At 41.8% G+C, this 25,903-nt stretch overlaps 1 long non-coding RNA gene across 1 annotated transcript; it reads right to left on the bottom strand.

The window, feature by feature from the left end:
* Positions 1-8,652: 8,652 nt before the first annotated feature.
* On the bottom strand, positions 8,653-25,176 carry LOC130281586 (uncharacterized). The gene is made up of 3 exons (XR_008846045.1): positions 24,974-25,176; positions 9,137-9,274; positions 8,653-8,780 (listed from the first exon to the last, which is right to left on the bottom strand). It is a non-coding gene; the product is annotated as an uncharacterized LOC130281586 (long non-coding RNA).
* Positions 25,177-25,903: the final 727 nt, after the last annotated feature.

Here is a 25,903-nt window from a genome sequence, read left to right as displayed (position 1 = left end):
GTTAAAAAAAAAAAAAAAAAAAAGGAAAGATAATTTTGATGTAGCTGCTACCACCCTGCTGTGGCCTGAAGAAGGAAAGTAATTATTTCCTCTTCAGATGATTCCATATGGGTCAGGACCACCTGTTTTACCTGCAATTTTGCAGCAGCAGCCGCTCACTGTGTTATGGATGTGTGGTCGTTTTCACCACATTCTGTGTATGAGGGTGAGATCTACAGTGGATCTACAACAGAATCTGCTTTTAACACATGCGGTTTATGTTGTGTTTATTCTGCATGAAAAAATTGTTGTTTATCCAGTTTGAGTGCCTAGGTCGAGTGCCTAGGTCGAATGCAGGTCGAGCTGTAAAAACAGCCCTGCATCCATCCTTCCACAGCATCCTACTTTGTATCACTGGCACCCATAAGATAGAAGGAGGGTGAAGCAACTGCAACTCTATCTGTAAAATACATGCCCATACAAGTGTTGTGCCTTATCAGCATAACTGTTTAAACTGAGTTCATAAACCTATCTGCCTATTATTTCCCTGTAAAACAGAAGGATCCCTACGCACATTAAGCACATAAGGTGCTACAGTATGTCACTGTAGATGAGCTACATGCATGGTGTTGGAGGCTAACAGGATGCACAGAATTCTTCTGCTTGTAAAAGCCCCAGAAGAGAGCAGCAAGAGGGTCATGAGGGTTCTGGCCGCTGATGACTTCAGAAAACGAAATATTAAAGGGATCTTCCTGGATTTTTGGTTCTTTGAATGTAAGACAGGGGCAGCAAAGTTGGTCTAGTTACTAATATGAATTCAGGTAGAAAACAGACATGGTGCACATCTACAGTCTTGCACAATGATCTGATTTCTTCTCAGCATAATTTCAAAAACTAACAGGTTGTTAGTATATACGTTTTGATCAAAAAGTACAAGTTCACTCGCCACATCAAGGCCACCTATTTAGAGTAGGTCCCTAACGTCCCTAGCATAAAATGGCGTAGCACTGGGCGGCCACCACCACCGCCACGACACCAGTGCCCACAGGGGGAACGAGCCACTGGCAGAGCGGCCCCAATGCCACTCAAACCAGTCCATGGGTCGCACCTCCCCGCAGACACGGCGCCACAGCAGCAACGGACGCCGCACAGCACCACACCAGTGTGAACAGGTTGTTACAGCACACTGTGGCCTTGACGTGGCGAGTGGGCTTTGTACTTTTTGATCAAAACGTATATACTAACAACCTGTTAGTTTTTGAAATTATGCTGAGAAGCAATTGGATCAAGATTGTAGATGTGCACCATGTCTGTTTGAGTACTACTTGAGTACATATTGTGTTTTTCTATCCCCTCTTTTTTTTTTTTGAACATGTTGTCTGCACTCTTCCCCACCCCCTCAGCCCAACCCTATATAAGTAGTAGTTAGCTACACATGGGCCTTTTATTTCCTGGCAGCCTCCCAGTTTGACTGGGAGAGCATGGTAAGTGTGCTATAACATCCTGTTCACACTGGTGTGGTGCTGTGCGGCGTCCGTTGCTGCCGTGGCGCCGTGTCTGCGGGGAGGTGCGATCCATGGACTGGTTTGAGTGGCGTTGGGGCCGCTCTGCCAGTGGGTCGTTTCCCCTGTGGGCACTGGTGTCGCGGTGGTGGTGGTCGCCGCCCAGTGCTACGCCATTTTATGCTAGGGACGTTAGGGACCCACTCTAAATAGGTTGCCTTGACGTGGCGAGTGGGCTTTGTAATTTTTGATCAAAACGTATATACTAACAACTGGTTAGTTTTTGAAATTATGCTGAGAAGCAATTGGATCATTGTGCAAGATTGTAGATGTGCACCATGTCTGTTTTCTACTTGAGTACACATCTAGTTACTAATATACTTCACTTATCTGTCTTTGGTGGCTTGCAAATTTCTTTGTGTTTATTTTCACTCAAACCTTTCCCAACTTGCTGTACAGCCCAAGACAATACAACACAAGTCTGGTACTGAAAGGGAGGCTTGACTGCTTTGTCTGTTTTGTGCTAAGCCAGCCCCCTAATGATGTTATTGGCACACATGTGCATGCATTCATCATCACACAGATCCACAGCTTATGTGTCAGGTGATGTGGGCTAGTCATGTGATCAAAGAAAGTGTGGCAGAGCATCAATGAGTGGGGCGACTGATGTGTGGGAAGGAAATAAGTCACCTCCCACCTTGAAACAAAGGATCCTGGGCATTGTAGTCTGAAAACAGGAAGTAGTCAGTTCTTAAAAATAAATCAGCAGCATGATGGGGGACACAGGACACAGCCATTTACCACCAACACAAGCACAGATCCTCTGTAAGCATGTCCTTTACTGTATGACACCTGATTACTAAAGTCACCTTATACTCCAGATCAGCATATAAATCCCTTGTCATCACTCCAGCCTGTGCCATCCCACGGTAAACATTTAATATAGTAATGATAAATATTTAGATAAATATATGTTACACAAAACAAAAATATATGAAAATTCTATTAACATTGAAACAAACTACAAATTAAGTATTATTGGCTTTAATGAATGCAGCCCTAGTTTAAATATAACCATAGATGTGGTCTACTTTGAATGTAGAAACTTTTGATAAAGTTCCACACAGGATATTGCTGTATAAATTAAAGTACACAAGCTTAAGGGAAACTATTTGGCTTTGTTTAGAGAATTTAGAGACACTCCAAGCAATTTTCTTCTTGTATGCCCTTTGTTGTATTGGTCAGTGTCCAATCAAGATACATGATGCTTCCAAAGCCATGCAGGCAAAGATAAAAATAGGTAAGAATAAAATGCATTTCAAGCAATTTTAAGTATGTGAAGGCACTGACAGTGATGAATATGCACAGTTTGTTTCATTGTGTGTGTACAGATAGGTCTTCTCAGAAGAACTGGGTTCACCCTTATCACCACTAATGCTCTCTACTGAAGAAGATGCTAAAAAATATATTCAGCTTTTGACCTCCTCTATGGTTTCAAAATTGTGTAAGAAACTTAGTTTTCACTTTAGTTACATATTACCTTATAGGATAAGTGGTTAATAATACCAAATATATGTTTATATAGCATAAGGTCTTCAGGAAATTCCAACCTGGCCCCAGAAAATATTGTTCTAATATAGTGAATTATGTGGGTGCTGTATATTGTTCTAAAATAATGAATTATGTGGGTGCCTTTCCTAATTTCCAAATGTATACAGAGTAGAATTCCAGCAGAAGTGACATCTGCTGGTCTATCTATCTATATATCTGCACGCTACACAGGGCCGGTTCTGCATATAGGCAAAATAGGCAGCTGCCTAGAGTGCCCTCTTGATGGGGGCGCCGCTCTGCCTGCTGCAAGAAAGTTAGAAGCCAGCACCTGAAGCCCCCGCTCATAAGAAGCACCTGCCCAGCCAGCACCACCATCGCAGGGAGGGGGGTGTTACAGAGTGCCATGCCTAGAAGTAAGGTGATTACATCACAAAGATGTTTGTTACAGTGTGTCACCCCATTAGGAAAGTGAGGCGTGTCAAAGGGCAAGGTCAAGGTCAAAGGGTGGCAAAATTATCTCTCACCTAGAATGGTAAAAAAAATTGCACCAGCCCTGACTCTACACTAGACAGTCCAATAACCCTCTCAACCACAGAAGAGGGCATTAGTATTGTAATGATTTTATCTTGCGAATCCATGACACATATTGGATTGAGATATTCAAATAAAACAATAAAAAATTCTTACATAGGCAAAAAAGCTGGGATCCCAAAACAATAGACTAGGTTGGCCAATGGTTTGTCCCATATATTGCTCTAGGAAGGCTGATTGCTTTGAAATTGTCTCAATGTACTGTGTAAGTCCTGGAAAGACTTTAGTCATAGGGACTTTGGAAAGTCTGTGTCAGACACTTTTTCTCTATCCTTTGGATAAGGGATACATTTTCCTACATTCTTTTAGGCTAGGTTTCCACACAGTTTTTTTCCGGCGTTTTTTTGGAAAACTGCCACTTTTTTAGCCAAAGTCAGAATTGGATTCAGTAGGTAGAAAAAGTAGAAGTCCTTTCTTCATATTTTCCATTCCATTTGGATACACTTCTGGCTTTGGCGCAAAAACTGCAATGCGGTTTTCTAAAAAAAAAAATGCCAGAAGAAGACCTGTATGGAAACCTAGTCTAAAGTTTATGCTGTAACCATTAAAGGGGTACTCCGGTGGAAAACTTTTTTTTTTTTTTTTTTAAATCAACTGGTGCCAGAAAGTTAAACAGATTTGTAAATGACTTCTATAAAAAACAATCTTAAAACTTCCAGTACTTATTAGCTGCTGAATACTACAGAGGAAATTCTTTTCTTTTTGGGACACAGTGCTCTCTGCTGACATCATGAACACAGTGCTCTCTGCTGACATCTCTGTCCATTTTAGGAACTGTCAAGAACAGCATGTTTTCTATGGGGATTTTCTCCTACTCTGGACAGTTCTGATAAGAAGTCTGATCACGGGGGTCCCGCCACTGGGGACCCCAGCAATCTCCATGTTGCACCTCACAGTCATTTAGAGCGTCGGGTCCAGCGCCGGAGGCTCGTGACGTCATGGCCACGCCCTCTCAACGCAAGTCTATGGGAGGAGGCGTGATGGCCATCACGCCCTTTCCCATAGACTTGCATTGAGGGGGCATGGCCGTATAATCCGTGCACCGGATGTCTGGGGTGCCACAGCCCAGATTTCAGGGTCCCCAGTGACTCACGCGATCAGCCATCTTATCCGGTATCTATCCTTTGGATAAGGGATGAGATGTCTGGGGGCAGAATACCCCTTTAAGTAAATTTTATTATTTATTTATTTATTAATAAGCATTTTTGACAAAAAAAAATAGTTTTTTTTGGTTGTTTAACAATATTTCTTTCACAATTAAATAAATAATTAATTAAATAAATAAATAGATAGATAGATAGATAGATAGATAGATAGATCAGGGGTTCTCAAACTTTTTTTTTTTGCCCTTGACAGCCCATTCACAAAAAATTTTACCCCCATATTAGAGACATTTTGTAATGATTATAGTATAATTCATACGCTTTACTTTCCTCTATAACAGGCCCTCTGTTCCTCTCCCTATTTCCCCAGTCCCCCTATTTACAGGTGAAGTCTTCTCTAACCGGAGTTGTTTACTTTTCTTCACTATCTGGCCTAGACCGCCATTAAGATTTCTCCAATACAAGACTTCTCCACAGAACCAGCCAAACAAACATTTTAGGCTCCTTCCTACAGTACAATATCCACCTATTTACAAACTCTCCATGTTTATTGCCACACACAGAAATAGTACCTACTTTGCCTCCCCACAAAGTTGTAAGGCCCCCTCTGTGCCCCCAAATATAGCTGTAGGCCCCCAAACTGCCCCCATATATAGTTGTAGGCCAACATACTGTCCCGCTTTGGTGCTCCACTTCTACTGTGGTCTGGGGACCTATTGCTATGGGTCAGAGCAGTAGGTCTCCGGTCTGCAGGGGCAGTGGAGCAACAAAGCTGATGGTAGTTACTGCCCATAGCAGCCCAGTGCCCACGCTTTCCCTTTACTGTCCTCCTGCTCCGCTTCTCAATGCAGTGACGTCAGCCTAACATATCTTTCTAAGTGGTCCAGACCAGTAACCAGTGGCTGTGCCTGCCATTTCTGCCATGTACCCCCTGGAGAACTGCTAAGTACCATGGGGGTACTTGTACCTCAGGTTGAGAACCACTGAGATAGATAGATATTCATATATACCCTTATACATATTGTGTGCATGGAAAAAAAAACAATATATACTGTATTTGTGTATGTTTTCAATCCACCGAGTGCAGAAATCCAGGGAGAACTGAAGGGGGGATGAAGTGAGCACGAAATTGTATAGAATATTACACCCACAGAAACTCCCACACCACTTTTTACCTTCCCCCACTCAGAATATTGACTTTAGTTACTTGTCCCAATCTCTATATCTTGACAGAACAATACATGCTGTGCTAGCAGTGAACTTTGGTCCTCACATCTGCTTATAGAAAAGCAGCTCCCATTCCCAAATCATTACCACGAAGACAACTTCCAAGCAGGGATTTTTTTTTCAGCATGTGCTTCAAGGCTCCTGGCATAATAGATGAGACAGTTTCTATTAATATAGCTTGTTAAAGAGAATTTGACCATAAGCATCACTGTTCCATTAAAGCAAACACTGAGGGGTTTTTTCTTTTTACTAAAGTGTGCAGCATCATTAAATATTAAAGGGACTGGAAGAAGAAAAAAAAAGAAGAGTGAAGAGATTCTCTTACAATATTTCACACTCTATCATTATATAAAAGCCCTTTAATAATTTCTGCCAGGCTTCAATAATGGATACTATATCTGGAAAAAAGTAACACTAGCACAGGCTATAAAGTATTCTTTATCCTGTACTAATAATGTTTTGTACTTATAAGGACTATAATGGAATATAAGGCACTATACTGGTTCAGAAGAAAATCTTAGCCTGTATAATATATATATATATATATATATATATATATATATATATATATATATAGAGATTCTATGAAGGTACAACAAAAATATGGCTACTCTTGCCCATGAGCTAAGTATTGCAGCTTAGCTCTATATAAGAGAATGACATTCAGCTGCAATACCATACACAGCCCATGCACTAGGATGGCACTGTATGAAGAAGAAAGTAGATACTGGATTTTACTTTTATACAACCTCCGAAGACTGCTTATGTTATCTTGGCAGTTTCGGAAGACACTTTGCCCCCTCACTTCCTATACACCGGTGTAAAGTGGCCTTTGGATATTTTAGGCCTTTGGATATTACTCCTGATAGCACTTTCCCAAACTATGTCTTGCTCATCTGAGTTGTCCTATTCAAGATTATTTGTGGGAGAGGGGTCTGGACATCTGGTAACCACCTCCCCATACCACACACCTCCTGCAGTGCCGATCTGGCTCAGTGAGTCCTTATGTTATAATTGGTGCAGGACTGCAAACAGAAATTTTGGTATTGTGGGCTATACACAGGTAGATAGTTGTACAACAACTTATATGTGCAGTATATAGACAGTATTCTGAATTTAAAGAGAGTATACCATTGTTATTTCAGACGGTAGAAGCTAGATGTGCTTTTCTTTAAATCACTGTTACAGCTGCTTACAAAACAGAAAAATCCAAGGCCCAAGGCCAAATTGCAAAATACTGCAGTGAGTGACTATTTTCTTGGCACGAGTAGTGTTACAACTTCCCTTAAAGTTTTTGATTAAAGGTGTTATCCCACAAGCCTATGGAAAAAATACTCCATATGGTGTCAATATTACTAACAGGTGTCCCTTGGAATGTTTTCTAGCCCAAAGTCATGTCCACGATGCACTGGTGCTCCCATCTCCCTGCACCATTTCTTGTGCCTTAAAGGAGTACTCTGTCCCTAGACATCTTATCCCCTATCCCCTAAGGATCTCAGGGGGGGTCGCCACTGGAACCCCCCACAATCTCTGGCATGGCACCCCAGTCATCCATTGCACAGAGTGAACTCCGCTCCGTGATGGATGATGGACGACCACAGCCGTTATGTCCCCTACATTCATGTCTATGGGCGGAGTCGTGACGGCTATGCACTAGCTGTCATGCCCCCTTCATATAGACATGAATAGAGGGAGCATGGCATGGTGTGACATCACAAGTACGGAAGCTCCAAGCTTCCATTTTCTGAATGTCCTGGCAACAACCCGAATATCGCATGGAGTGCCAGCGGCCGGACCCATCACGATTAGACATTTTATCCTCTATCCTTCGGATAGGGGATAAGATATCTGGGGGTAGAGTACTCCTTTAAGTTCAGCCGCACACTGTTTTCAGACATCAGTGTGAGAATGACACAGTGTTATGCCTAGTTTCACCTGTGGTGGCGTTGCGGGGACATTAAACGCTTACTGCCATTTTTGTCCAGAAATTACAGCCAATTGCTGGGAGGCACTTTGAGATCAGATTATTATCAGGCAAGGCAAAAAAGTGTATAAACAGCATCATTTAATGTGGTGCAAGTGATGCACACCCAGACAAAGAATGTCTGAGGGTATGTCTGACACATTATTGATAGATAGATAGATAGATAGATACAGAACAAATAGAAACGTAGCTGGCGCATGCTCAGAAGCACTATTACAATCATGAACTGGTTTGCGCATGCCCAGAAGTACCTCTCTGTCTACGGATAGAGAAGATCGTACGTTCTGCAAGGAAGGAATTGTACGCTGTAACCATGATCTCAGGCAAAAATTATTGACATATCCGGGCATCGTGGTGAGCAGCGTCCATAAATTGTAGGCACAAATTAGTATAATATTGATCCAATCAGGTCACATCTTTCTAAATCTGGGGCATAGATTCAAATGTATGTAGAGGTCACTGTAATCACCCATGGCAACGGAAGGCAGATAAATGAAAAAAATGGAGAAAGAAAAAGAAAAAATGGGCAAATGACCCTAGGAGAAGTTGCAAGATATAGTTAGTCGAGTGCACTCCAATTTTCAGTAGTTGCCCATAGTAACCGTCACTTATGGATGACAACTCAAATAATAGTAAAGAGTTAGAGAGAAAGATGGTAATGACTCAATCCCGTCGGAGTACATGTGCCGACTCCAATTTATAGGCAATTTCTTCCCGTCGGTGTGTATGGACCGACACCAATCTTTGAAAGGCATGTTCCTGATATACAACCGGTGTCTATGAACCAGGGCCGCTGTATCGTCGGTGTGCATGGACCGATTCCGTAGTTTGGAGTATAGAGCGCTGTAAAACAGGAAAAATAATCAGCTTTCCAGTAAAGCTCCCTCACACACACACAAAGGCATTCAACATTAGGGCATAGACTAAACTGTCTAGTGCATATCGGGTCCTTAGTTGGGGTGTGTTCTAAGAGACCTGTCCATGGACATGGACCGTCTCATCACTAGACCTGTGGTCCCACCTCATAAACTTAGAGGCAATCCATTCTTGTCCTCCCCTTATAACCCACATCACTCTATTGGCAGTAGTCCAAAGTGTTCCCACATGCAAAGACATTCCCACTAGAGCGTAATTGATAAGGATAGGGTAAGCGGCAAAGGAACAAGGATGGTGTGGAAGAATGGGGGTGAGTCAATTACCCAGACTTGGAATATTTAGATAATCAGAAGTTGCATGGTGATGTACTGTTCCTCAAGATGCCTGATGGTCATGGTGCAAGAATGAAGGGGTATAATGAAAGGAGTGGCATCATGGCAAGTCCCCGAGTGGTATGTGAACTAGAAAAAAGAAGAAAAAGAGCAAATTATTTTCAAAAAATCACTAATCACCTATAGCAAGGTATAGACACTCCCGCATAGGGGCTAGACCCCTTAGCGCTTCAACATCTTAGGAAGAACAGTGAACTCCACATTGAGTCCATTGGGTTTAAGTGTATTAAGCATGTGGATCCATTTCAGCTCTCTGACTTGGAGAAGGGCTAATCTATCGCCCCCTCTTTTGGGGGGAGGAATGTGGTCAATGATAATACATTTTAGTTCTGCCTCCGTGTGTCCGGGTAGATAGATAGATAGATAGATAGATCTCCTGTGGATTATTACAGTAATCCTAAAAACATAACCTGTTGAGGAACCCTGAGGACAAAATTTAAGAAACACAAGGAGGGAATTTTGCACATAAAAATCTTCAGGCATGCTGGCCTCATAGCCTTCCAATTTTGGGTCATATAAGTATTTTACACACAGGATGGCTGTCTCCATAGCAGAATAGCAAGGTTTTAATGTAATGTTTTATTTATTTATTTAGTTATTTATTTATTTAACCTCGGAGGTGACAGAGCAGTCAAGTCCACTGAAATCAAGTCTTAATTACTAAGAAATACAGACACATGGACAAAATTGTTGGTACCCTTCCATTAAAGCTGAAATAACTTGAAACTGACATAAGTAATAATGAATAACAATTTACTAAAAATTTTATGATGAAAATCAGAAATTGCATTCGAATTGTGGTTTAACAGAATTATTTAAAAAAAATAAAGAAATTATAAACTGTTCAGCACAAAAATTTTACCCAGAACTTAAAGGGGTACACCACTGGAAGAAATGTTTTTAAGTCAACAGGTGCTAGAAAGTTTAGCAGATTTGTAAATTTATTCTATTTAAAAATAATAATCCTTCCAGTACTTATTAGCTGCTGTATACTCCACAGAAAGTTCTTTTGTTTCTGAATTTATTTTCTGTCTGACCACAGTGCTCTCTGCTGACACCTCTGTCCATGGAGCAGGATAGGTTTGCTATGGGGATTTGCTTGTACTCTGGACAGTTCCCAAAATGGACAGAGGTGTCAGCAGAGAGCACTGTGGTCAGACAGAAAGGAAATTCAAAAAGAAAAGAACTTCCTGTGGAGCATACAGCAGCTGATAAATTCTGGAACGATTAAGATTTTTTAATAGGAGTACCGTAATTTACAAATCTGTTTAACTTTCTAGCACCAGTTGATTAAAAAATGTTTTTTCCACCAGAGTACCTCTTTAATGGAGGCCAGGCTGGTTGTCACTCAATGTAACAAAGGTATGGCTGTATAGAATTAAAAAAAAAATTCCAGCCAAGTACCCGTTTAATATTTTGTTGAACAGACTTTTGAGGCAGTCACTGCAGTCTTGAGATTTCCAGTGATACTGCTCTCACTTAACTTTCGTTTCATTGGAAAAAAATATGCAGAACAACCATATAGAAATTGATTTATTTACTTTTGCTTCCATTTCAGTTATTTTTAAGTGGCCTTTCTATCCCTGCTATTTCTTCCTTGGCTACAGAAAATGTCAAACGGAGTGGCAATAGGAATTTGCTTTATAATTCCTATAATAGCAGGACTTAGTCCACATGGAATACTGACTGTGACTCATAATGTCCTTTATCCATACTTGTATGCCATAGTGCTAAAGCATGTGTCATTGCAGTCCCAATAGGCAGAAAAGGGCACCTGTATTAGACAGTCGCTATGGGGAACATTTATCAAAGCATTTAGTAGTTTTTTTTTTCGCTTAAAATTGTCGCAAAAAAGTTGCATGTGCAACTACTCTATTTTTTGTGCGACTTTTTGATTGTGCAGTGCCCTAAGCAAAAAAAGAAAAGAAACTTGCTTCCAAAAGCAAAAAGTGATTTTTGACTTGCAATGGTCAGAGATTTATCAAGTGCGAAAGACGCAAAAAAAAGTTGCATTGTATGAAAAAACCTACTAAATTTACTCCACTTCAGACTTCAGACATGGAGCAGAAAAAGCCACTACCAAAGCAAAAAAAAAAATTGCTTACTTGACATCTTATCCCCTATCCAAAGGTTGGCAGCGGGACCCCCCGAGATCTCTGCAGCGGCACCCCGCCGTCATCACTACAGAGCAAACTGGCTCTGTGCATGATGACGGGGCGATGCAGGGGTTGGAGCATCATGATGTCATGGCTCCGCCCCAAAACATCATACCACACCCCCTGCCATAGACTTGTATTGAGTGGGCGGGATGTGGCATCACGGACGGGGGGGCAGAGCCATGACGTCACGATGCTCTGTCCCCCTGCATCACCCTTTCATCACGCACAGAGACAGTTTGCTCTGTAGTGATGACGGCGGGGTGCCACTGCACTCACCACGTTAGTTGCTTCTTCGATATTCTTTATTTCATGTCATAAAATAGACATAATGCAGGGAGATGACACAGAGGGGGTGTTTTACATTCCTCTCATGTTAACGGGCCCTGGCTTTCTGAGAGGATCGCGTGCTGGGGACGGCACATGCTCCATTCATTTCTATGGGAGCGCTGGAGATGCCCGAGTACTCCAAGAAAGAATGAATGTAGTGCTGCTGTCTGCCATCTTGCCCACAAATCTGCCATCTTACTTCATTTACTTGGCATAACAATGTTTACTTTGTAATAGAGGGGTATTCGAAAAACAAAGTATTAATAATAAAGTAAAAACATTTTGTAAAAAATTGTTAAACAGAAGAAAAAAAATCATTCCTGCTTATATTAAAAAATGCCATGATTAGTTTTGCTGCATTCATAATGAACCATCCTATAAAGTTTTTACATTATTTAACTGGTACGATGAATACCATAATTGCTGTTTTTGCTTATCCTGCCCTCCAAAAAAAAAAAAAAAAAAATACAATGCAAAAATTAGCATGTACCTAAAAATTGTACCAATAACAAAACTTCAGCTTATTCCACAAAAAAACTCAGATCTCACTCAGCTCCATCTTTGAAAAAATGTAAAATTGTACTAGTCTATAAATGCAGTGAACGTTAAAAAAATATAATAATAATTTGCCTTCCAAAAATGTAAAAATAAAAAAAGGGAGCAAAATGTTATAAGTACTCCAAAACCAAAGAAACCTGTAAATTATCTCTGAAATAAAAAAAAGAAGCCCCAATAGTTATATTTCTTAGAATATGGTGACACAAACTACATGTCAACATATAAAACAGCCACCAGCAGTTATAAATGCTCAATGCTAATGAGAATAAAGTAAATCTTCAAAAAAATGTATGTGAATATTTATTAGGACATTTACTATATTAAGCCTATTAACACCCTTGTCTCCTTATAATGATAGAAAAAGAAAGAGGAAATACATAAAACAGAAGGTCACAATAATCACTAAAAATAATCATATTGCATAGGAAGTTAAGTCTAATGAGTAATGTGTTTAGAAATATAGGTTTCAGCAACTATTGGTGCAATCTTGTTTCACTATATGAATGCTTAGGAAAAACGGTGTAATTTCTTGGTAGAAGAACTATTAATGCCCATTTGCTGACATATTGTAGGACTCAAAAGTTCAGTTTATTATGGTTTATGGTTTATTATGCACAAAAAAGTACATGGGACAGGAAAAAGTACATGGGACAGGAAATAGGCAAAGCGTAGTGACTAGATGTATGTCTGTATCCCGGCATATATATAAGATACATACAATAAAGAAATAATGAGTTGTGAATGAGACCTGATGACGTCAGATTGTTAGGATGTTGCTATCTCTCTTTCATCAGCAAGCTAGCATACTAGAAGAGATGAGGAAACCACCTGAAATTCATTTTGGGAGAATTTGCTGCAAATTGGTCATAGATTTCACATGGCCCATAAACTTACTGTAACGGCTGGTGGTGTGGATCCACTGTACCTGTGTAGACGATGGTGTGAGCCGCACCAGGGAGCGGAGTCTAAGGAACTGCTGGTTTTCACCAGAGCCCGCAGCAAAGCGTGATGGACTTGCTATGGCAGGCAGCTCCAAGGTCGCTACCCCTGGCAAGACTCCTCCACAATGGCAGCGTAGTACAGATAGGAAGAGACAAACTTTTAGTCAAGACAGGCAGTAAGGTCAAGGGCAGTCGGCAGTGAACCGAGGTCAGGAAATGTAGCAAGGAGGTCCGGTACACAGTAAGGCAGAACACAAGTATGGAATGCTTTCTCTAAGGCTGTGGGGCACAAAGAATCGGCAAGGGGAAAGAGGAAGTGCTGACACTTATAATGTCAGCGAGTAGCAGTAACCAATTAAGGGCGTACTGGACCTTTAAATCGCAAAGAACCAGTGCGCGCGCCCTAGAGGGTGGTAACACACATGCCAATGTGTTACAAGCGCTCCTGCAGTCCAGTGTCACGGCTGCAGACTCTCCCTTGCTGTTATGGGCGCTCCTGTGGTCCGGCCCGGCCCGGCCGCAGGCGCTTGCTTCTGCCCCCTCTGGTGCTGCGGTCTGCTCCCTGGACCGCAGGCACTCCCATGTCCCCTGCCCCTACTCACCTCTCCACGCTCCTGTGTGTTCTGCTTGCCAATGCGCGCGCCCTTGGCGACAGGTGCGCGCGCACTGGCAAGCAGAACGCACAGGAGCGCCAACTCTCTGAGATTTAAAGGGCCAGCGCGTCGGTAATTCGTAATTGCCAGGCGCTGACCCTATAGAGGGGACTGACTTCCCCTTGACCCCTGCCAGATCTTTGTGTCTCCTAGAGCCTTAGAGAAAGCATTTTCCTGTGTGTTCTGGTTATCCATGTACCGTACCTTTCTGCTAGTTCCTGACGTTGCTCCTGTGACGCCAGCCTCTGACCACCTTCCAATGTCCCTGACCAAGCTCCTCTGCCGCCAGCCCAGACCTATTGCCTGACCTGACTACGAGCTTGCTTTATCCTTCCTGTGCCACACTACACCTCGGCTGCCTGTGTGGACGAGTCATATCAGGAGTAACGACCTGGGTGCCGCTTGCCGAAGCAAGTCCATCCCGCTTTGCGGTGGGCTCTGGTGAAAACCAGCAGCGCCTTAGACTCTGCTAACTAGTACAGCCCACGTCATCTTCCACACAGCTCCAGCGGATCCGCTTCTCCATCACTAGCCGTTACAGATTGCAGCCAGGGACCGGAGTGGCATATCGGAGGCACCGTGGGAGCGCTCGGGATTTGTAAAGGTTTAGTTTTTTCAATAGAATGGGCATGCTTCTAGAAAAACAAAACCCCCCATCTGGATAATCCCTTTAATCCCCTTGTGCTCCATATACATCACACCAGGACTATATAATGCCACTATGCCATGAGTAAATAACGCCACCATTCATTGATTCGGGTAAAAAGAACTATAGGAATACCAATATTGCCACCATACTGAGACTTGATGCACATACAATATATCAATATCAGAGAGCACATGTTGGCCTGTAGAGTCACCACAATCAGTGCTGGATAAATGAATATATTTCTTATCAAATTCAGAGGTTGAATAATCTTCTCTATTAGGGTCTATTCACATGTACAGTATCCTGTGCATATTTGATGCACAGGATTAGAAAATGCTAATTTGAAGCTGTGTTCAATTAGTTTACATTGAAATCTGCAGCATAAAATCTGCAGCTTCATATTATGTGGATCAAATATGCACAGGATACTGTTCCCATCTTCTCACTCCACCCCAAACCGCCATGATGACTACAAAACCTCTGAGTTTGCAAAAAGAAAACTAAATAATACATTTCCACACTGCAATACAGCCAGGGAACCTCTATACCAGAGAGCACCCATAAAAATCCGCCAGCTGGCACTAACTTGGTAGTGCACTTAATTCTCACAGAAGCCATGTGGGTAATGCTGAGTCTTTTAATCCCAGAGAAGTAAAAGCACAGCAGAGCCACAAGTTAATTTTGCATTTCAGAGTGTTAAAATGTATCTCTACAGTTCTTTTTCACATATGACTATGACGCAGCACTGTGCATGATACTCATTTGTCTAAATATGATTTATTTTAAAATCAGCGCCTAAAAACCCAAACAGTAAGATTTCTCCTGGATGCTTTCAGCTGTATATTGCTGTGCCGTGTAAGAAGAGGTTACCACAGTGTCTCTATAGGACCCATCTCCAGTGATGAGAACCAGCATAATGTAATTCTTCGGCACTGGGTCTCATCACTGGAGATGGGCCCTATGGAGACGCAGTGGTAACTTCTTCTTACACGGCACAGCGATATACAGCTGAATGTAGAGATGAGCGAATCGTACCTAACAAACCCGAATTCGTTACAAATTTCATTAAATATTCTATTCGCAATGAATGTGAATATTGCCTGATTCTATTGTGCGAATTGGTTCATTAAACTCCATTTACTGCAGTCCAGGCTCCAGGGCATCTTAAATGGTGGATCCACGTGTCAGTACATGGGGCACGGAACACTGGGAAGCTGGGAGGGCAAGGTGGGTGGGAAATAGGTGGGATGACCCTGAATCACATGCAGGATGCAGCCTATCAGCAGCCAGTCACCCCTGTGATGTCACAGCCCTATATATTCGGCAGCCATTTTACGGCTCGTCATATCATTCATTACACTGCATAGAGATAGGACGGGCATCGCTGTGCGTCTGTGTGTTATACAGAAAAGTTCATTCCAGCAGCGTTTCACATCCTAGTCACATCAGCGTTCTGGTGGACAGAGAGCAGTGTTTTTTTTTCACTGAAAAGGATTTTTACTGCAGCCATTAACCTCCAAGTCACTTTCTTCAGCATTGTATTACAGAGAGGGAACATAGCTGTGTTTTGCCTCATACATTTCAATAAGCTGCCTCAACCTCATAAACCTTAGTAGAGGAGGCAGGAATAATTTTTCAGCGCAATTCTGTGTCTTTGTTCCACAACAAATCATCTGCTGGTTATACTAGTCTGTAGACGGTATAATACCCAGCAGTCCACTCCTAATAGTCTTTAACAGAGTGAAATTTAGGGTTTAGTACACTGCTTTTTTTGTGCTGCAGCACTGTTGTGCACTGCTGGTGTTGTGCAAAACTATGTTTTTTTTAAGCGTAGTCTACCGTATTTTTCTGCCACCATAAGTGCATACCACATATGTACATCTAAGTAGTGTACTATTTTGTACCTGTTAATCTGTCAAGGGCTTAGATAGTGTGAAAGTCAGGGCAAAATTAATCGCCGGCTGGTGTTTTACAAAAATACGTATTTTTAAGCGTACTGTAGCTCATTTTCCTGCCCTCATGAGTGCATACCACAAACCTACATCTCTAAGTAGTGTACTATTTTTTACCTGCTAATCTGTTGTGGGCCTACATACTATGAAAGTTCAAACAAAAGTAATCACTGCCTGGTGTTTTATTAAAATACTTTTTTTAAGCATACGGTACCACATTTCTCTCCCCTTATAAGTGCATACCTGATACCACATACGTACATCTAAGTAGTGTACTATTTTGTACCTGTTAATCTGTCAAGGACCTACATACTGTGAAAGTCCAGGCAAAAGTACTCACCGGCTGGTGCTGTACTCAGATAATTTTTTTAAGAGTACTGTAGCGCATTTTTCTGCCCTCATAAGTGCATACCACATACCTACATATAAGTAGTGTACTATTTTGTACCTGTTATTCTGTCAAGGGCCTACATACTGTGAAAGTCCAGGAAAAAGTACTCACCGGCTGGTGTTGTACTCAGATTAATTTTTAAGAGTACTGTAGCGCATTTTTCTGCCCTCATAAGTGCATACCACATACGTACATTTAAGTAGTGTACTTTTTTGTACCTGTTAATCTGTCATGAGCCTACATACTGTGAAAGTCCAGGCAAAAGTAATCACCGAATGGTGTTTTACTAAAATACGTTTTTTTAAGCCTACTGTACCGCATTTTTATGGGTTTACTATTTTGTACCTTGACAGGGCCTACATACTGTTAAAGTCCAGGCAAAACTACTCACCTGCTGGTGTTGTACTCAGGAACTTTTTTAAGTGTACTGTAGCACATTTTTCTGCCCTCATAATTGCATACCACATAGCTACATCTAAGTAGTGTACTATTTTGTACCTGTAAATCTGTCAAGGGCCTATATACTGTGAAAGGACAGCTCATAATACACACCTGCTGCTGTTCTAGACAAATACTGTAAGTGTAGTGAAGCATATTGTACTCCCCTGATTTTTTATCTTTTTTTAAATTATTTATTTGTATAAAAAATTCACCATTAACATTTCAACATTTCATATTATACACATGTATATTTTAACCCTCCCTCCCAACCCCTTCCCCCCCTCCTCCCTCCTATTTCCCATTTTTTTTAGAACTTCTCTTTACAATTATGATACTTTTAATCCTGCGTAAGTATTTCTATACTCTATTACTTTATATCCTTTTCCCTTTCCAGTTTCTCTTTACCCCTTTTTTCTCTTTCCCCAACTCTCCTCCTCCTCTCCTCCTCTTCCCTCCCCTTTCCTTTACCATCTATTGCCTAAATTTCTATGTCCCCCTATTTCCCATCCTCCTTACAATAGACAAAAAGTTAGAGCAAAACCATAAAAAAAATAAGAAAAAAAAAGAACTCACATCACCTCTTTTTTTAAACTCCTACTTTACTCCTTTTAGTATCTCCCTCGTCATCTCTCTCCATTCCTCTGCTCTGGGTATATCTGGTGCTCACCATTTCCTAATTATCAGTAGTCTAGCATAGAAAAACAGCTTCAATATCTTCCATCTACTTTCTCTTTCCCTCCCTAGTTTACTATCATCCCCAAATATTATTAGTGCTATATTATTCTCTAACCTTAACCCCTTAACGACGCAGGACGTATATTTACGTCCTGCACCGTCTCCCGCGATATGAAGCGGGATCGCGCCGCGATCCCGCATCATATCGCGTGGGTCCCGGCACTAATCAACGGCCGGGACCCGCGGCTAATACCACACATCGCCGATCGCGGCGATGTGCGGTATTAACCCTTTAGAAGCGGCGGTCAAAGCTGACCGCCGCTTCTAAAGTGAAACTGAAAGTATCCCGGCTGCTCAGTCGGGCTGTTCGGGACCGCCGCGGTGAAATCGCGGCGTCCCGAACAGCTGATCGGACACCGGGAGGGCTCTTACCTGCCTCCTCGGTGTCCGATCGACGAATGACTGCTCCGTGCCTGAGATCCAGGCAGGAGCAGTCAAGCGCCGATAACACTGATCACAGGCGTAATAATACACGCCTGTGATCAGGATGAGAGATCAGTGCGTGCAGTGTTATAGGTCCCTATGGGACCTATAACACTGCAAAAAAAAAGTAAAAAAAAAAGTGTTAATAAAGGTCATTTAACCCCTTCCCTAATAAAAGTTTGAATCACCCCCCTTTTCCCATAAAAAAATAAAACAGTGTAAAAAAAAAAAATAATAAACATATGTGGTATCGCCGCGTGCGTAAATGTATCATTAATTAAGCCGTACGGTCAATGGCGTACGCGCAAAAAAATTCCAAAGTCCAAAAAAGCGTATTTTGGTAACTTTTTATAACATTAAAAAATGAATAAAAAGTGATCAAAAAGACAGATCAAAACAAAAATCATACCAATAAAAACGTCAGATCACGGCGCAAAAAATGAGTCCTCATACCGCCCCGTACGTGGAAAAATAAAAAAGTTATAGGGGTCAGAAGATGACATTTTTAAACGTATAAATTTTCCTGCATGTAGTTATGATTTTTTCCAGAAGTGCGACAAAATCAAACCTATATAAGTAGGGTATCATTTTAACCGTATGGACCTACAGAATAATTATAAGGTGTAATTTTTACCGAAATAGGCACTGCGTAGAAACGGAAGCCCCCAAAAGTTACAAAATGGCGTTTTTTTTCCGATTTTGTCGCACAATGATTTTTTTTTCCGTTTCGCCGTGCATTTTTGGGTAAAATGACTAATGTCACTGGAAAGTAGAATTGGTGATGCAAAAAATAAGCCATAATATGGATTTTTAGGTGGAAAATTGAAAGGGTTATGATTTTTAAAAGGTAAGGAGGAAAAAACGAAAGTGCAAAAACGGAAAAACCCTGAGTCCTTAAGGGGTTAATTTAGTATTTTCTTCAACCCGTTTTTTTATTCTTTTCCAGTACTTCTGAATTTCCTTACATTGCCAAATTATGTGTAGGAACCCGGCATTTTCCTCTCCACACCTAGGGCACTTACTGCTATCTCTCTTCCCAATCTTAAATAAAAATTTTGGTGTATAATATATATTTTTTTCCTATTTGTCCTTCTTCCATTTTCCTTGTTATTTCATTTCCTTCTACAATTTCTTTTTTACCCCCTTTAAGGGATTTTATGAGAGCTGATTTTAGCCATATTTTAGCCAAGCTCCTTTTCTAGCTCACAGTCCTCCTTCAGCTCCCACCAGCTTTTTATCTTTCAATTTTTCCAAACAACTTTAATTTTTTTTACAACCACTCCTATATAAACTGTTGATATCCAATTTAGCTACTTCCTCCAAATTTATCTTATACCAAATTGGTGCTGTTTCCAATATTCCGACTACTTTATTTTTTAAATTTTTCCCAGGTCCTACAAACCCCCCTTATCATAGCATTAATTTTCCAAATCCCTTCTTTTAATTGTCCCGACTCAAGTACCTGGAAAACATTCTCCATGTTCCCTTTAGTGTGCTCCATAATATTCTTAAAGATCCCAAAGCTTCTCCATTCCACCAAATAATACATTTGGCATGCTAAATAACATCCCTGTATATCCGGGAGTTTTAAACCTCCCTTCTCTCTCTCTTGACACAAATAATCTATTTTTATCCGGGTTCTTTTTCTCCCCCATATTAGAGCATTAAACATAGCTATTATCCTACTAAAAATTCCATTCTTGCACCATATTGGTGAGATTCCAAATATATATAGTAACTTTGGCAGTATGATAGACTTGATCATAACTATCCTTTCTGCCCTAGAGAAGGTCATATTATTCCACACTCTTACCTTATTTTCAATTTTTTTTATCACTGGGATTGTATTTATTTGATGAAATTCTCCAACTGTTCCTGATATTTGAACACCTAAGTACTGGAAGCTATCACCTTTCTTCAACACTTTAAAGGGTACCTCTGTTCAAATAAACTTTTGATATATTTTAGATTAATGAATGTTGAATAACTTTTCAATAGCATGTTAATGAAAAATATGCTTCTTTCTATTGTATTTTTCCCGATCAGTCCTGTCAGCAAGCATTTCTGACTCATGCTGGAGTCCTAAACACTCAGAGCTGCCAGCCTGCTTTGTTCACAGCCAAACAGGCTGTGAACAAAGCAGGCTGGCAGCTCTGAGTGTTCTCCTTTGTGAACAAAGCAGACTGGCAGCTCATAGTGTTTAGGACTCCAGCATGAGTCTGAAATGCTTGCTGCCAGGACTGGTAGGGAGACCCCTAGTGGTCATTTCTTCAAAGTGGAAAATTAAATAGAAAGAAGCATATTTTTTAATAAAATGCAATTGTAAAGTTATTCTGCATACATTAATCTATAATATATCAGGACTGGTAGGGAGACCCCTAGTGGTCATTTCTTCAAAGTGGAACATTAAATAGAAAGAAGCATATTTTTTAATAACATGCAATTGTAAAGTTATTCTGCATACATTAATCTATAATATATCAAAAGTTTTTTTGATGAGAGGTACCCTTTAAGATCTCTAATAGAGATGAGCGAACTTACAGTAAATTCGATTCGTCACAAACTTCTCGGCTCGGCAGTTGATGACTTATCCTGCATAAATTAGTTCAGCTTTCAGGTGCTCCCGTGGGCTGGAAAAGGTGGATACAGTCCTAGGAGACTCTTTCCTAGGACTGTATCCACCTTTTCCAGCCCACCGGAGCACCTGAAAGTTGAACTAATTTATGCAGGATAAGTCATCAACTGCCGAGCCGAGAAGTTTGTGACGAATCAAATTTACTGTAAGTTCGCTCATCTCTAATCTCTAACTTCCCCTATCTCTTCTTTACCAATAGGCCGTAACACCGACTTAGACCAGTTAATAGAAAGGCCTGCATAAGCCCCATATTCACCTCCATTACTCTTGCTAGTGACCTACCTGGTTCTTCCATATATATTAAAATGTCATCTGCATGTAAAGATATTTTGTCCTCTCCCCCCCCCCCCCCCCATTCCAAATCCTCCAATTTACTGATCTACTCCCCTGATGTACGCAATAAGTATGTCAGGCAGAGTAGTGCCAGGACATACACAGAGGAGTGGCAAAGGCCAAAATTCATCAGGCGCAGGCCGAGTTCGCAGCAGAGTGGGGTGTGTAGCAGCAGGAGACGCAGCGAGAGGTCTAAGCTCCCGGTGTCAGCTAGCAGTCGTGTCTCGACCAGCAACTGTGATTGATCGGTTCACTTGGTCATCCACTTTATCCCAAGTGACATCCAATACCCCCAGCCAATAGTCGGTGGGTACTTCAGACTCAACCCTCACTTCGCATGGCCCTCATGTTGCTGCTGCTGCCATCTCAAGACTCTGTCATTGTGCCTCATGCTGATGCTGCCACCTCCAGGCTCTCTCATTGTGCTGCTCTATGGTCTCCTCATGCTAATGCTACCTCCTCCACGCTCTGTCATTTTGCCACCATATGGTCTCCTCATGCTGATGCTACCACCTTCAGGCTCTGTCATTGTGTTGCCATATGGTCTCCTCATGTTGATGCTGCCGCCTCCAGGCTCTCTCATTGTGCTGCTCTGTGGTCTCTTCATGCTGATGCTGCCACCTCCAGGCTCTCTCATTGTGCTGCCATGGATCCTGCAAAACATAATTAAGGTGCTGATCCCCAGTTTCAGAAATTCCTCTGCATTAGGGTAACTTTCAGGACTCCAGATGCTGCTGCTGCCACCTCCAGGCTGTCTTATTCAGCCACTATATGGTATCCTCATGCTTCAGCCACCTCCCGGCTGTGCCATTCAGCCACTATATGGTCCCATGCTGCCACAAACTCCAGGCAATCATTCAGCCACTACATGGTCTCCTCATACTGATGCCACCTCCAGGCTCTGTCATTGTGCTGTATGGTGACATGTGACTCCTTGTTAAATTTGGTCCTTTGTACCCACACGCCGGGACCCGGGACATTAAAACATGGGAGTTAAAATTTCAATTTCAAAATCCTCAATTTCAATCAAAAATGTTATATTTAAATAAAAAAAAATTTTAATTAAAATTTAAAAATGTTAAATTTAAAAATCTTACATTTCAATGGTCTACTCATGCTTCTGCCAACTCCAGGCTGTGCCATTCAGACACTATATAATCTCCTCAAACTTCAGCCAACTCTAGGTTGTGCCATTCAGCCAATTTATGGTTTACTGATGCTGCTAGGCACTAACTACCATAAATCTTCAATTGAAATTTCTAAATTCATCTTTTAATCTTAGGGATTGTGAAGCCCTAGTGTCTACTCATGCTGCTGCCAGCTCCAAGCTGTGTCATTCAGCAACTATATGGTCTCCTCATGCTGCCAACCCCTCCACGCTGTGTCATTCAGCCACTATATGGTCTCCTCATGCTACAGCTAACACCTCCAGGCTGTGTCATTCATCCAATATATGGTTTACTGATGCTTCAGCCACCTCCAGTCTGTTCCATTCATCTAATATATGGTTTTTAGATGCTGCAGCTACCTCCAGGCTGTGCCATTCATCCAATATATGGTTTACAGATACTTTAGCCACCTCCAGGCTGTGCCATTCATCCAATATATGTTTTACTGATGCTCCAGCCACCTCCAGGCTGTGCCATTCATCCAATATATGGTTTACTGATGCTTCAGCCAGCTCCAGTCTGTGTCATTCATCAACTACATGGTTTAGTGATGCTGCTGGGCTTGGACATTACCTATATATGTTTATGGTAGCACTAGGTACCGTACATCTTCAATGGAAATTTCAAAATTCATCAATTAATCTTTGGGGTTGTGAAGCCCTCTTGTGTACTCATGCTGCTGCCAGCTCTAGTCTGTGTCATTCAGCAACTACATGCTTTTGTGATGCTGCTGGGCCTAATACATTACTATATATGTTTATGGTTCCACTAGGTACCATACATCTTCAATGGGAATTTCAAAATTCATCATTTAATCTTAGGGATTGTGAAGCCCTAGTGTCTACTCATGCTGCTGCCAGCTCCAGGCTGTGTCATTCAGCAACTAAATGGTCTCCTCATACTGATGCCACCTCCAGGTTCTGTCATTGTGCTGCCATGTGACTCCTTTTTAGATTTGTTTTTTTTTTGTACCCACATGCCGGGGCCCGGGACACTAAAATTGGGGAGTTAACATTTCAATTACAAAATCCTCAATTTCAATTTCCAAATTTTTTCTTTCTATTTAAAAATCTTAAATTTCAATGGTCTCCTCTTGCTTCTGCCAACTCCAGGCTGTGCAATTCAGACACTATATGGTCTCCTCATGCTTCAGCCAACTCCAAGCTGTGTAATTCAGCCAATATATGGTTTACTGATGCTGCTGGGCCTAGGCCTGGGCCTAGAAAAAATGTATGGTTGCACTAGCTACCCTAAATTTTCAATTTAAATTTCAAAATTCATCTTTTAATCTTAGGGATTGTGAAGCCCTAGTGTCTACTCATGCTGCTGCCAGCTCCAGGCTGTGTTATTCGGCAACTATATGCTCTCCTCATGCTGCCAACACCTCCACACTGTGTCATTCAGCCACTATATGGTCTTCTCATGCTTCAGCCACATCCAAGCTGTGTCATTGAGCCACTATGTGGTCTCTTCATGCTGCCAATACCTCCATGCTGTGTCATCCAACCACTATATAGTCTTCTCATGCTGCCAACACCCCCACGCTGTGTCATTCAGCCACTATATGGTCTCCTCATGCTTCAGCCACATCCAATCTGTGTCATTCAGCCACTATATGGTCTCCTCATGCTGCCAACACCTCCACGTTGTGTCATTCAGCCACTGTACGATCTCCTCATACTGATGCCACCTCCAGGCTCTGTCATTGTGCTGCTCTGTGGCAGTGATTCTAAAAGAGATGCTTGTAATCTACATGTCATTCTGAATAACAGTATTATTTCACTACCCCAGCACACTCCATTTGCATGTTAGAACAAAGCAAAGTGTTCTGCACCCCTATTGAGGCTCTCTGTAGGCCAGAAATAGCCGTATTTAATATAGATTCGCTGCAAATTATATTTTTTTGAAAAATTTGTCCGAATGAAATTTGTCTTAAGTTCGCTCATCTCTAGCTGAAAGCATCTAGGATTAAAGCTCACCATTTGGCTTTTTAGGCGCTGATTTTTAAAGAAATCATATTAAACAAATGAATATCATGCACAGTGCTGCATCATAGTCATATGTTAAAAAGAACTCTAGAGGGACATTTTATTAAACAACATAGGACTACAATTCCCAGTGTGGTCTCCCTGTCTGTGCCTCCTTCCCCAGCCTTAAAGGGATGTGGTGAGTAATTACACAGTCCACACAGAAAGACCACACTGGGAGTTGTAGTTTATATTGTACATTTACAGTCTGGCAAGCAACATTAACATAAGGCTCTGTTGTACTGTATCTCATGTTGGACTAATACATTCAGCAGGCTGCTGGGATTAGTAGTCCTAGAAGGACTGTCATTGTGTACTCCCCATAAGAACAATTTTCTTACATTTAATCACAGGCAGACAGTGACAAGTACTTACATCCATTACTGTCACTGCCTGCAGTCCGGCTCCTCGGTGTGGGGGTAGGGGGGCAGTCCTCACACTTCCTTCCTCCTCAGCGGTGCCTGTGTTAGCTGACAGGATGATAGCACTGGGTAACTTGTAAAGAGCAGAGGGAGAAGATTTGTCATCTCCCTCTTGCTCTGCAGGCTCTCTTCAGCACCCCTCTTCTCTTCTTGTTGTCTCCCCACAGACTGCACAGGCTGGTTTAGACCTGCAGTCTATGAGAAAGGGGGAACATGCTGGTGACCTATGAGATCCAACACAGAGGGTGCAATAAAGATATTACATCCTGCTGCCTGTGTCAGACCTGTGATGTCATCAACGCGCTCCTGCAGGTCTAAACCAGCCTGTGTCCGTAGAGCATAGGGATGTAAGTGCGGCCATGGGTTCCATAGCTATTGCCAGTCAGGGTTGTAATCGGTCCTGCCAGTGCCTGAAAAATGACAAATCCGGCCCTGACTGTATTTTGCCGTGGTTTGCGCAAAATCGTGGCAAAATACAGTATTGTGAGTATGGATGTAAATATGTTCAGGGGGCCCCCTTTTGGATGGGGGCCCTGGAACACTGCCCAGGTTGTCCCGCCCTAATGCCAGCCCTGTATTGAGGCCGATGTTACAGAAATGAGGGGGCAGTGATGTCTCAGCAGCAAACTCTGAAGGTGTCAGAAGAATTCTACATGAAGGTCTGAGTCAGATGGCGAAGAGAAAGGAACAGGAGTGACTCCAATCAGAGAAGACATGATGCGTGAGTCACTGGACTATAGAGTTTCTGTCACCTCTCCTAACCTGTCTGTTATGGTAAATAATTGAGATAATAATTCTGAAGTATCCATATGAATTTATGTAGGGGCCTGTGGTATACATTTTTTAGTTCTTTTTGTTGTAAATCCTATTAGTGCTGGTGTGG

Source organism: Hyla sarda, chromosome 7 (genome assembly GCF_029499605.1).
Source record: "Hyla sarda isolate aHylSar1 chromosome 7, aHylSar1.hap1, whole genome shotgun sequence".
In the NCBI taxonomy this organism is placed as follows: Eukaryota; Metazoa; Chordata; class Amphibia; order Anura; family Hylidae; genus Hyla; species Hyla sarda.
Note: the sequence above shows the minus strand (reverse complement) of the source record. Positions and strands in the feature narration are given on the sequence as shown.